This window comes from Anneissia japonica, unplaced genomic scaffold, assembly GCF_011630105.1.
Source record: "Anneissia japonica isolate Jap-2015-1 unplaced genomic scaffold, ASM1163010v1 scaffold288033_len957474_cov176, whole genome shotgun sequence".
Taxonomy (NCBI): domain Eukaryota; kingdom Metazoa; phylum Echinodermata; class Crinoidea; order Comatulida; family Comatulidae; genus Anneissia; species Anneissia japonica.
The window spans coordinates 713,317-724,960 of record NW_022715491.1 but is presented as its reverse complement, the minus strand read 5'-3'; the positions used below and the strand labels follow the sequence as shown (position 1 = coordinate 724,960).

The window sequence follows — 11,644 nt, the reverse complement described above, 5'->3', positions numbered from 1 at the left end:
CAAAGACTTAACTCTGATTCAGTTTGCTGAATTTCTTTGCTTAGTAGTCTCAAGACGCTTCAGTTTATGAGAATATAATAACGGTGATTCTAACAATTATAGATAAGGTAAGAACAAGTTGCTAATTATTTTTATTACAGTTATCAAGAAGAATGAAAAAAATGCATTCCAATCAGTATTTCTCACGACATACTGCAAATTCAAACGCGGATCATAATAAATATTTTAAAATGACGAGAATATTGTAATTAGTTTGAAATGAATGATAGTTTAGCAATTTTGAAAGTTGTGAGAATAGATACAATTAGTGTGATCAGCATAGAATTATAACGTTGAGTAATTCTGAAGAATTTAGGAGAGCATAAGGGGTGCTAATATTATTGAAGAATGTTTAGAGTTAAAAGAGGAAAAATACGGTAGGTAAACCGATATAAAGATCTGTAAAATTAAAACCGGAAAGAATGTTTTATAAAGGTTAATTAATGCAAAATCAATATCATATCTGCCACGTTAGACCATGGTTAGACGAGAGATACTTTTGATATTAAAATACTTTGGGTTCGCTGAACTGTGTAGAGATTAGTACCAAAAAAAAAAAGGTAAAAGAAAGGGGAAAAAAATCTGTCTAGTTTTGCATTGAACCAACTGTTGAATTTCTGCAGATCGTCTTTCACATAATTTTTCTATTTCTTTTCACATTTCTTCCATTTTTCCGAGTACCATTGAACAACTTCCTATTGACTCGGAAAGTTTGGTTTGTTCTTGCCCATTTTGCTTGAACTTTTTTTAATCGTCTAGAAAAATCATAACTCTTTGACTTTCCTTAAACATTTTTTGTTTAATTAGGTCTATACTGTAATTTTGGATTCAATTACTGGATTAAGTAACAGAGAATTTTGAATTTGGAAAGGGTTGGTGATTATGAAGAAATTATTCAGTATTACCAGAGACGTATGGTACTTTTATGGGTTTATGTCGGCTTTTATTAGGGTATTAGTAATATTAACGTTATTTAATCAAGCTGTTTGAGTCTGATAGAGCCATGCAGCTAATATAATAGGCATATATTGTGAAATGTTATGAATTATGCTACTATAGAGATAATATTAATAGTTTTAAATTAAAAATCGAAGAAACATCACCGTTTGCAAAAACTGTAAGTTCCCAAGTATCGTTTGACGACTTCAAAATTACAATATTATGATTCGGCTGTAGAGAACTATATTTATCTATATTTTGCAAAATGGCAATTCACCACATAGTGGATGATTACAGTTGAGGGATGCTGCGCCGGGATGATTGCATTTTGATCAGACATTTCTAGGTTAATTGGTTCAACGAAGAAGATGTAATAAAGTAGTTTGCATCAAATTGTGCTTGGTTTATTATTGATTAAACAGTTCTACAATAATGATAATAATGATAATAATAATAGTAATAATAATAATAATAATAATAATAATAATAATAAAAATAATAAAAATAAGTTAATATAAGCAATAATAATACAAACAATAATGTATAATAATAATTATTATTATTATCATTTTTATAATAATAATAATAATAATAAAGATGATGATGATCTCATTTCTTTTCACTTGTATCATTGTCAAAATCATAAAATTCAATAATTCATAATAATAATAATAATAATAATAATAATAATAATAATTGTAATCGAATAGATTCATCTGGTTTGCTTATAGTTATACATCAAATTGTGCTTGGTTTATTATTCATTAAACAGTTCCACAATAACGATAATAATGATAATAATATAATAATGGTAATAATAATAATAATAATAATAATAATAATAATAATAATAATTAATAAAGTTAATATAAACAATAATGATACAAACAATAATGATAATAATAATAATAATAATTATTATTATTATTATCATTTTAATAATAATAATAATAATAATAACAATAATAAAGATGATGATTTCATTTCTTTTCACTTACTTGTATCATTTTCAATATCATAAAATTCAAATAAAAGCAAAGCTAAATGAGATTGGCTTGCCAATAAGAGATTCAAGATCTCTGCCAAAAGGGTGGCCAAAAGTTACTACAAATAAAATTAGCAATAGAATAAATATAAACATTAATATATATATATATATATATATATATATATATGTAATAATAATAATAATAATAAAAATAATAATAATAAATAAATAAATGTAATAATAATAATAATAATTGATAAAAGGATTATCTTTTTAATATTTTAGTTTAAAATAGACATTTCAAGACATGATGGTGAAAGATGATGATAATACTAACAATATTAATAGTAATATGATGTAGGTTACAAATTCCCCACATGAATAAAATATACGAGCGGTACTGGGTAAAGACAACTTGATTTCTGGATTCGAACAAGGTATCCATTCGTAGAAGTCTCATAAAGTTAAGCCTATTCAATAGTGACATAGGTTAAAAAATTCCCTCACGAATAAAATATACGATCGAGTGGTATTGGGTAGAAACAACTTGGTTCTTGCTTCGTACAAGTTATCCGTTCGTAGAAGTATTATGAAGTTAAACCTATCAAATAGTGACATTAAAGGGTCGGGACCAGGACATACTCCGACTTTAAATTGACAAGGATAAAAAAAAATGTTAAAAAAATAAACGATGTATACATAATAGGCCTTAAAAAAAATAGGAAAAAACTCTGAGAGGCTGAAATATTTCCGTAGCAAACAATAATAATCAATATGTCATTACAGATATTGTTTTACGTTTTTGTAGCAAATTTTGGACACTATTTATCAGAGGTCGAAGTGTCAAGCCTACACGTTTTGTAGTTCGACATATTTTGCACAAGCGGGATGTAAATGCAAAACAAGACTGCAATATATGTAGCCAGCTTATTAAAGCACCAAAACCAGTTCGTTGTAATATACTTATATGTCCCGATCATCGATCGGCATTCGCAAAAATAATGAACTAACGAATGCTTCAACGAGTTCAGCTTACATCCAATCACTCATCGCTAAATTGATTAATCCACCAAAACTCTAGGCAAAATGCAGAGCCATATATCACTCTCTGAATAAAGTAGAGGCGGATAATAGCAACACACCGTTCAGTATTATAAGGGTTTCTTATAGCCTACAAACACGATACGTCACAAATATTCGTTTTCGTCATTCATGCCTAAAAATATTGAAAACATTCTAGTATCGCCGTTGAAAACAAATGCACAAATTGAGGGCGCACTGCAGATGAAAGCAAAGGGTCTTGGTTAGTCATAAATTGACTAATTCAATGATTTTTAAGTACAGTTAAAAGTCCTTGATCGAATTTGTAATTTTTTTATTTCATACACAAATATATTATAAAGTAGCTAATAATAAGCTACATTTGTTAAATAACATTTGTACACCTTACTCGCATACATGTTCAAACATAGGCCTAATAGAAGGGAAAATCGAGGGAAAAACGCAAATTTCAAACTTAAATCTATCATACATTTTGATATTTTGTAAGCTCCATTATATTTACCTTTATGAGTTTTAATTATAGCCGCATTATTTTTTCAATGTAGTAATTAAAAATATTTTGAATTAAACCGTTAAAAAAAAATGTTGATGCTTGATTTTTCAATCTGCTATCAGAAGTATTTTGCTTCTCCAAAATAATACGGTACTAAAGCACAAAAGCTTTGTCAACACTATCACCTTTTATGTGAAAAATAAATGTGATATGCCCATATTTGGATGTAACATGACATCATCATGCCCATATATGGGCACATCACACTAATTTTATAGTGTGAACAGAGCTTTAGATTTAACAAAGGTTGGGATTTTGTATTTTTCGTCTGCATCTTTCTAATTATTTTTAAAGTCAATCCAAGACAGTGGTGGCGCCATCGGAGCAGGGAGAATTTTTACCCCTCCGTGGGACAGGTCTGAACCCCACTGTCGTCTGACGCACAACCAGGTCGTCAGATCAAAAATACAAAATATAACAATTTGCCAATCCAAATAACTTTATTTTAACTACCAATCCCCAATATTGTGGTTTAAAAGCATATTTTGGACCATACTAAGCCATAAAAACTCTCCCAGTGAACTCTACAAAGGATGTTTTTATTTCCTGCCGTCCACAGAGGCTTTGCTGGCCCGGCCCCTTGGCTCGGACCCCTCCTTCGGACATGTCGGACACCTTGTCTGCAAATTTCTGGTGCCAACGCTGATCCAATATTCTTGAACTTGATCACATTAAAAAATGAATATATGTTTCACAGTATCCGGAAACAAATACTTATAGAGAGCGTTCCTCCCTCTGAATATTTTTAATTTAACAGCCTGTTAGTCATTAAATAGCAATTAGGCCTATTAGTACATGTGCATAATTATAATATAAAAAAACTATATAGGCCTACTATTGTATCAGAAATATCGCAACTATTTCAATGATAATAACAACGTTTAGTAATAATTTAAAATAAAAATGTAGGCCTAAGTTTGTCAAGATGTAAAGGAATATCATTGACCTCTAAGTAATGCAAAATGTAGTGCACATTCCTCTATTGTCGTGAAAACAAGAGTCAGTATAATCGATTGTGTATCTCCGGCCAAATGAGAAATTGATTGAAGCAATAAGCAATAATCGCTTAAATTGTCGAAACGACACTACCATACATCACTTTCAAAACAGAATTCTAATATAGAGCTCCCGAGACTCACTCTATGCCATACAAAGTTGAACATTTACAAATAGATGCCTCGTAAGTGGCACATTCATCAATCTTCTGACTGTCTATTGCATTTGGAATAGACAGTGTTTGTGTGCACGTGCCTCCACGTCGTCTAGGCCTAATGTTTAGAGCATAATATTTAGACAACGGAAATAATATTTTTAGTCAATCCCAGTTTATGTTTGAATGAATACATAATATTCTGATTGTTTTTTTTTTTTTGTTTTTTAACAATATTCCTAATTGAAAAGATACAGTAGCAGTTTTTAATTGTTTTGATAGTTCTAACAATAAACACATTTTAGAAAAATTGAAGTGAAGTGTGTTTTACTTTATTATGTAATCCGATTCTCAAATTTCTCAAAAAGTCAAAATATTTTGACATATTTGAAGCGTAAAGGCCTGGTTACACTATGACGATGGCGATCAACGATACAAAGCTAGAAACAATTGTTCCTAAAGAAATACGAGAAGTTTTCACACTAGCACAGGTGACAATTCAATAACGATTTATCGTGAATACGATAAAAGTAAATAGTTTGACAAATCAAATCAAATGACGTCATAATCATAGAAAAACGATCAAATCGTAGTAGTAAAAATGATTTTATCGTTTTCCCATGGATATGACGTCATATGATTTGATTTATGAAATTATTTTTTATCGTATACACGACATCGTTAGAGAATTGTGCTAGTGTGAAAACTTCTCTTATTTCATTTAATTTCTATATGAACAATTACTTTTTATCTTTTTATCGTTGGTCGTTGTTCAGACAGCCTACTTTTGATCATTGCGTTCTTTGTTTTGACATTACTGTACAAACCTTTCGTAGTGACGTGATTTAGTTTTTTGAATTAAATGATAAAACTACTTTTTTTATAAAGAAAAATTGAAAATAGATGAAACATTAATTTGAAAGTATATGTTCTAAAGTTGAGTTTTACGAGTTTAAAACATGATACGGTCAACTAGTGTACATTGTTTACAGGTCAACTTTATACTCACAATGTCAACACAAAATACAAACATAATTTACTAAGTACTACTGTTGGGAGAAAAAAAACCGTTTAGGCCTACTGCTAGCAAAGTATCTAGAAGTAAGGTTCATCAAATATTATATAAACAAGAAATAAACAGAAATACAAATTCATAAGTTGGTGTAAAAAATAACTTAAAAGGATAGGAACATAAGTGTGATATCGACGGAAACTATTTTAAATATAATCAGTCGTGTCGAACAGCTAGGTTCAGGAAGATTGTAAAAATTAGGTTCGGTGTAGCCTTCATTGGATAAATCAATTCAATGTCATATTTATTGCAACATCTCTTTCCTATGAATAACAGTTCCAGCACGTCTCACACGAAAATAAAGTGCTTTTTGGTTGTTTTTCTACTAAAAGATGCCTCCGATTGAGTAACTCAGCGAAGGTGTCTTTAATCCTTTGCATAAAAATGGCCACGTTTTAGGCGAAAACAGATTGACAACAAAAAGGTTGCACCAACTAGGTCTGTATTTCATGACACTCAGGAAAACAAATTGTATGTATATGACAATAAATTAAATCTTCAATCATGTTATGACATTTTTATTTAATATACCCGATGCTGCTTTGGGTTTTTACGAAATTAGATATGTCGTTCTACGTGGGGTACACCTGTATACCGTATATCTGTGTATGACTTCTGTTCAATTAGTTGCGTCCTTGAGAACATAAATTATTGTTTCATTATAAATTATTTATCATTATAATTATTGTTTCAACTATACATTTAGAGTAATTAATTTGTAATTAAAGAATGAGTAATGGGTCATGGGCTATATACAGCATGTAGATTAATGATCCGTGATAAGCTACAACCTTGGGAGGGAAGGAGCATGCACCATACATCATGAGGGTTATGATGCTCGCCTTGACAGCAAGAGGTCCCAGGTTCGAATCTCGTCGGAGGGGTTTAATTACACAATGTGTATTTATCTTTCTTTGATAATTTTGATATATATATACATATAATTATATATACTGTAGGCCTATATATTTTCGTTTCAATTCTGTAATTCGCAACTTTCGTTGTTGCTGGATTTGGAACAAATTAAATAAAATAAAATGATATATAAAGAGTAAAATAAAAGAAAATATAATGGTGTATGGTCTTACGTTTTCAAAACATAGGAGATAAACAGAGGATATTTTAACGCATTCAGGTTTTTGTTTTCCTCGTAATAATTGAAGGGTGACCAACTTGTCACATCACAGGATAATTGTCCTCGTATAGGCAGGGTACTACCGTTGGCCTACTCAACAATGAGGATTTGGAAATGGCGTTCCCTTTAGTGGCGTAGTCCAGGTGCAGACAGTGCTCGCATTCCTTGGGCCTTAAATTTTAAAGACAATGATCAAAAAAACCTCTCTTTTTTTTAAAGGCAAGCATGCTAAACGTAATTTCAAATATGAAATCCGGAAAGCCTAATGGCAGAAACAGCTTTTTGAGTCAAATAACCATCCTGTTAAGCATGTTTTCTTGTCATCTGATATTCAGATCACATTTTCATCAACCCGATTGAAGCAATTTTTGTACTTTTTTTTATACAATGGAAGTTAATTAACAGAAATAATTTACATTAAACATAGGTTAAAGAATACCTACAAAAACGAACTGAACCACTATGGTAAGGTTATCATTACAATATAAATAAGTACTATTATACTTGTAATCGAAATAAAATTTAATGTAAAAAGACATATTTTCAAGAGCGAACCGAATCACTGTTAAGTTCTTCTTATAGATATTAACAAAATTACAAACATCAATAATAATTTTTTTAAATACATCCATACCATAAAAGTAAGATGTAACTAAAAGAACCGTACGCAAATGTATGAAATGAGGGGGAAATGTATATACTTTAATCAACCTTCAATTCAATGTACTACGTATACTTATCATGCCCTGAATTCTAATCTATATTGTTGACATATGAGAAAATGGTTTCCGTTCAGATACGATTGAAGTACAATTTATATTCCAATATTGTCAGAGACAATTTTAAATTATTAGCTCTTCTTTTCAAGATTTGATGGAGATTACATTTGTATACTAAAGAGGGAGCTGTTATGGACTTCTCAAAATAAAGCCAACTGTGCTTCCTTTGGGGTTTAACGGTATCATACGAAGGTTAGGCTTCCATGTTTGTTCTAACCACTCTCAATACTGTCTCTTATACACATCTAGATGTGTATAAGAGACAGGTTGTTTTATATATATGTATATATATATATATATATATGTATGTATATATATATATATATATATATATTCTTGTAAGATGACCTTAATTATAGTGCAATGTAAGAAAAACTAATTATGGTATGTGCGATTGAATTAATATGAAGTTGAATATCCTACAATTTCCTTCAATCCACTTCGCTTCTTCTTCTGTTAAATTGCCGCTTTTATCTTTGATTTTGTGACTGCCTACAAGGTCATACGTGTCTATGTTTGCCACCTTGAAACCATGTTGTTAATGTCTTTGGATGTACTTGTTTAATTTTTACTTAAATATTTTCTTCTACTCTAATTCTTATTATGATTTAAATTTTAAAATTTTGTTTTCCTTACTTAACATCCACATGATCTATTCAGCTTGTCACTTATATCTAAAGACGAGTAGAGCTGGACAAAACCCGTTAATATTAGTAGGTTCCAGTATATTTTTCTTTTTTCTAACAGATAATATAATTAATTTTCATTATGAATTAAATTTAAATATTGGTTTTTCTTTTTCTCATTTACAATTCAATTTTCATGTTCTGTTAAATCCTATTCCTGCGTCTCAGTAGATTCTCAATGAGTTCGTTAACACATTAGAACACCTACACAGTGATTTACCATGGGCGCAAAAAACCCTCAGTGGAGAACATTAATAACTTAATGCGTCGCACGGCTAACATTATTTAAAGCCGGGGATTCACTGCGTCGTACGACGGTCCTGGCATTGCGTTCTCCATAGAATCGTGTCGGCGACGACCGTCCGGCGCAGTTCTAAATCTCAAGTTCATCGTGGAACAAAAACTGGCAAAACGGAAACAACCAGTGATTAGTTTTATTGATAAACCTATTTATTATTTAATTTAATAACACAGTTTCAAAACAATTGATAAGAGCTATTTTAGACATTTGCCATAATCATATAGGCCTATAATACAGGTCTTCTCCAATTAAAGACCCCTCCAATTTTAGACAACATTTTGCAGTGGTCCCAAAATTAACCAATGTCTTTTATCGTTATTATTCTAATTACAGACCAAAGCTGCTAACAAGTAAACCCCTGCACCAGAAGTGGTAGCCTATTAAATTAGAGGAAGACTATTATAATTTTTTTTTAAATGTACTAAAGACATTTAAAGGAATATTAACGAAACCTGCAAACGGTTGTGTAAAACTAGGTGAGTTTATTTTACACAATTCATAAAGTAATACGTCCTGTTTGTTCGGGTTACTTCTCGAGACGTAAAACGATCCCAAGGTGCTAACTGCAGTCTCTCATTATACCCCGTGTTAATAGCATTGCGATTATAGGTGATGCGAACAGACGAAGCCTAATGGTCAGTAACAGTAACATATATTATGATTTATTGGTTCGGTTAATAACAGCTGATATACATGACAAAACGTAAACAATACTAATAACAACACTCGAATAACAAAAGTGTTTAAAAGAAATGAAAACGACATAAAACACCGTAAACTCTTCCAACTACCGTACCTGATGTCATAGAATTTCGCATTTGGCTTCATGATGTTTCTTTGTCAGTTGAATAGGTAAACATCCTGCACCTCTCCATCTGTGATTTGCTGAAGTACAACACGTATTACATTGACAGTTGGTTGCCACTCCGTGGATGACGTTCGATTATGACGTTATAATCTCGAGATGGACACAAACAAGAGGAACGATTTAACTCGGTAGGCCTATTAATTTAATTCTGAGCCCCATTATGCAAATGACTAATTCTTAACGTTTATGGTGAACATTAAGACAGGGTCTCTCCGTTGATTTAATTTAAGAGAGAATACAGATTTAGTCCTTTAATCCGCCACTGCATGCTTGCACCTCGATCAAAATAATAAGGCTAGCTCCGGTCGAACACATTTTTTTCTTAATTTTCTCTTTACACTACTTAAATTAAATAACGATATCTAACATTTTGAGAATTTGTAAGATTTTGGCTGAGGACAGTGAATGATAAACAGAACAATTCGAACGTTGTACGTATTCAACTTGAGGGGGATAGCCGAACTCCTATAATTTAACTTACAAATTTGCTAGTGGATGCATTTTGAAGGTTGAATCTAACTGTTCACCTAGAGTGGCCAATTAACAACAGTTCTTTGCGGATTCCCTCGAATTAAAGCAAATCAGTACTACGCAATTACCGAGTACTTTCCACTTACATGACATTTCTGTGCTGGCTAGGGGGTTCATCAAACCTCACTCTGAATATCAATTGTTGTGTCTAATAAATGACTTTATGCACATTGAATTAATGTTGAATATTCAAATAATACATCAAATTGAAGTTAATATTCAGTATGGGTTCTTTCCTTAAGGCGTTTACTTGATAATTATCATCATTCTTCTATACTTATAGTATTCACGTAAACTGTATTTCACAAACAAATTACACATAGAATCGTGTGTGGCGGCGGTGCAGGTGCTTGGAAAAATGTTGTCCCACCTTCGGATACACATGAACCCCTGTCGGACACGCGTAGTCCCTCCGTCGTCCAACGCCAATTCGACGAGGTATTAATTTGCTTATACAAAGCCAATCCCTTGTGGTTTACGGAACACAATATTGTGTACCATACACCATAAAATCTCTCCCCATGAACCTAACAATGGGTGTAAATAAGAGTATATCGAGGCTGTAAATAAGAGTATAACTATATACAAACACAATCCAACCTGTCGAAGGCACCTTTTTTCAAACCATTAATAAGGAACTTTCTTCTTAGATAGGCTGTTCCTGATACGATCTTTACAACATTGTTCCTTTTTCATTATAGTCCAGGTTATCGGCCCACGCAGGATGATCGCATTGCTTCATCACAATATTTGTTCTATTTGTACATCTTGGTTTAGCCTCTTTGGCTGGTTATATATTTATCGTATTTAGTTGAAGCTTAATGATATCATCTCATTACAGAAAGGTCACAGTAAATTAAGAAGTATATGTGCATAATAATAAAAATGCATATATTAAATGGATAAAATACATTAAAATAAAATGAATGTTTACATGAGTTTATTTCCTTCAAAAATACTAAATGAGTATAGCATCATCATAATCATCATCATCATCATCATCATCATCATCATCATCATCATCATCATCATTACCTTTCCGCTTCAGTAAATTAAAAAGCAGGCCTATATGTATAATAATTATTATTCAAACTGCCTTAATGAAATGCATTGAATTAAATTTAATGTTCAGATGGGTTTCTTTCAATTAAGAATTCACTCAATGACCATATCTACATCATCATTATCATCATTGTCATCGTCATCATTAGCTTTCTTCTTCATACTCATATATATATATATATATATATATATATACAGATATATATATATACTGTATAATATATTCTATATATATATATATATATATATATATATAAACCAAGATAGCCGTTAACACTGTTAAATTATATAATAATCATCAAATTGAAGGCATTTTATTACACAATTTCTTTATTCATTTATTTACAGGGCTACATTCGTTGAGAGCTATGCTACACGATGTATTATTATGTCCTTTATTCTAACACTGTATTTACCTTCCTTTGATGATTATTATATAATCTAACAGTGTTAACGGCTATCTTGATTTATATTATATG

At 31.0% G+C, this 11,644-nt stretch overlaps 1 long non-coding RNA gene across 1 annotated transcript in view; it reads left to right on the top strand.

The window, feature by feature from the left end:
* The window catches only part of LOC117109252, a 13,392-nt gene continuing 1,748 nt past the window's right edge, over positions 1-11,644 (top strand). Inside the window, exons 1-3 of the long non-coding RNA XR_004445490.1 lie at positions 1-107; positions 9,038-9,180; positions 9,549-9,700. This is a non-coding gene — a long non-coding RNA (uncharacterized LOC117109252). The remainder of the gene's footprint in view (positions 108-9,037; positions 9,181-9,548; positions 9,701-11,644) is intronic.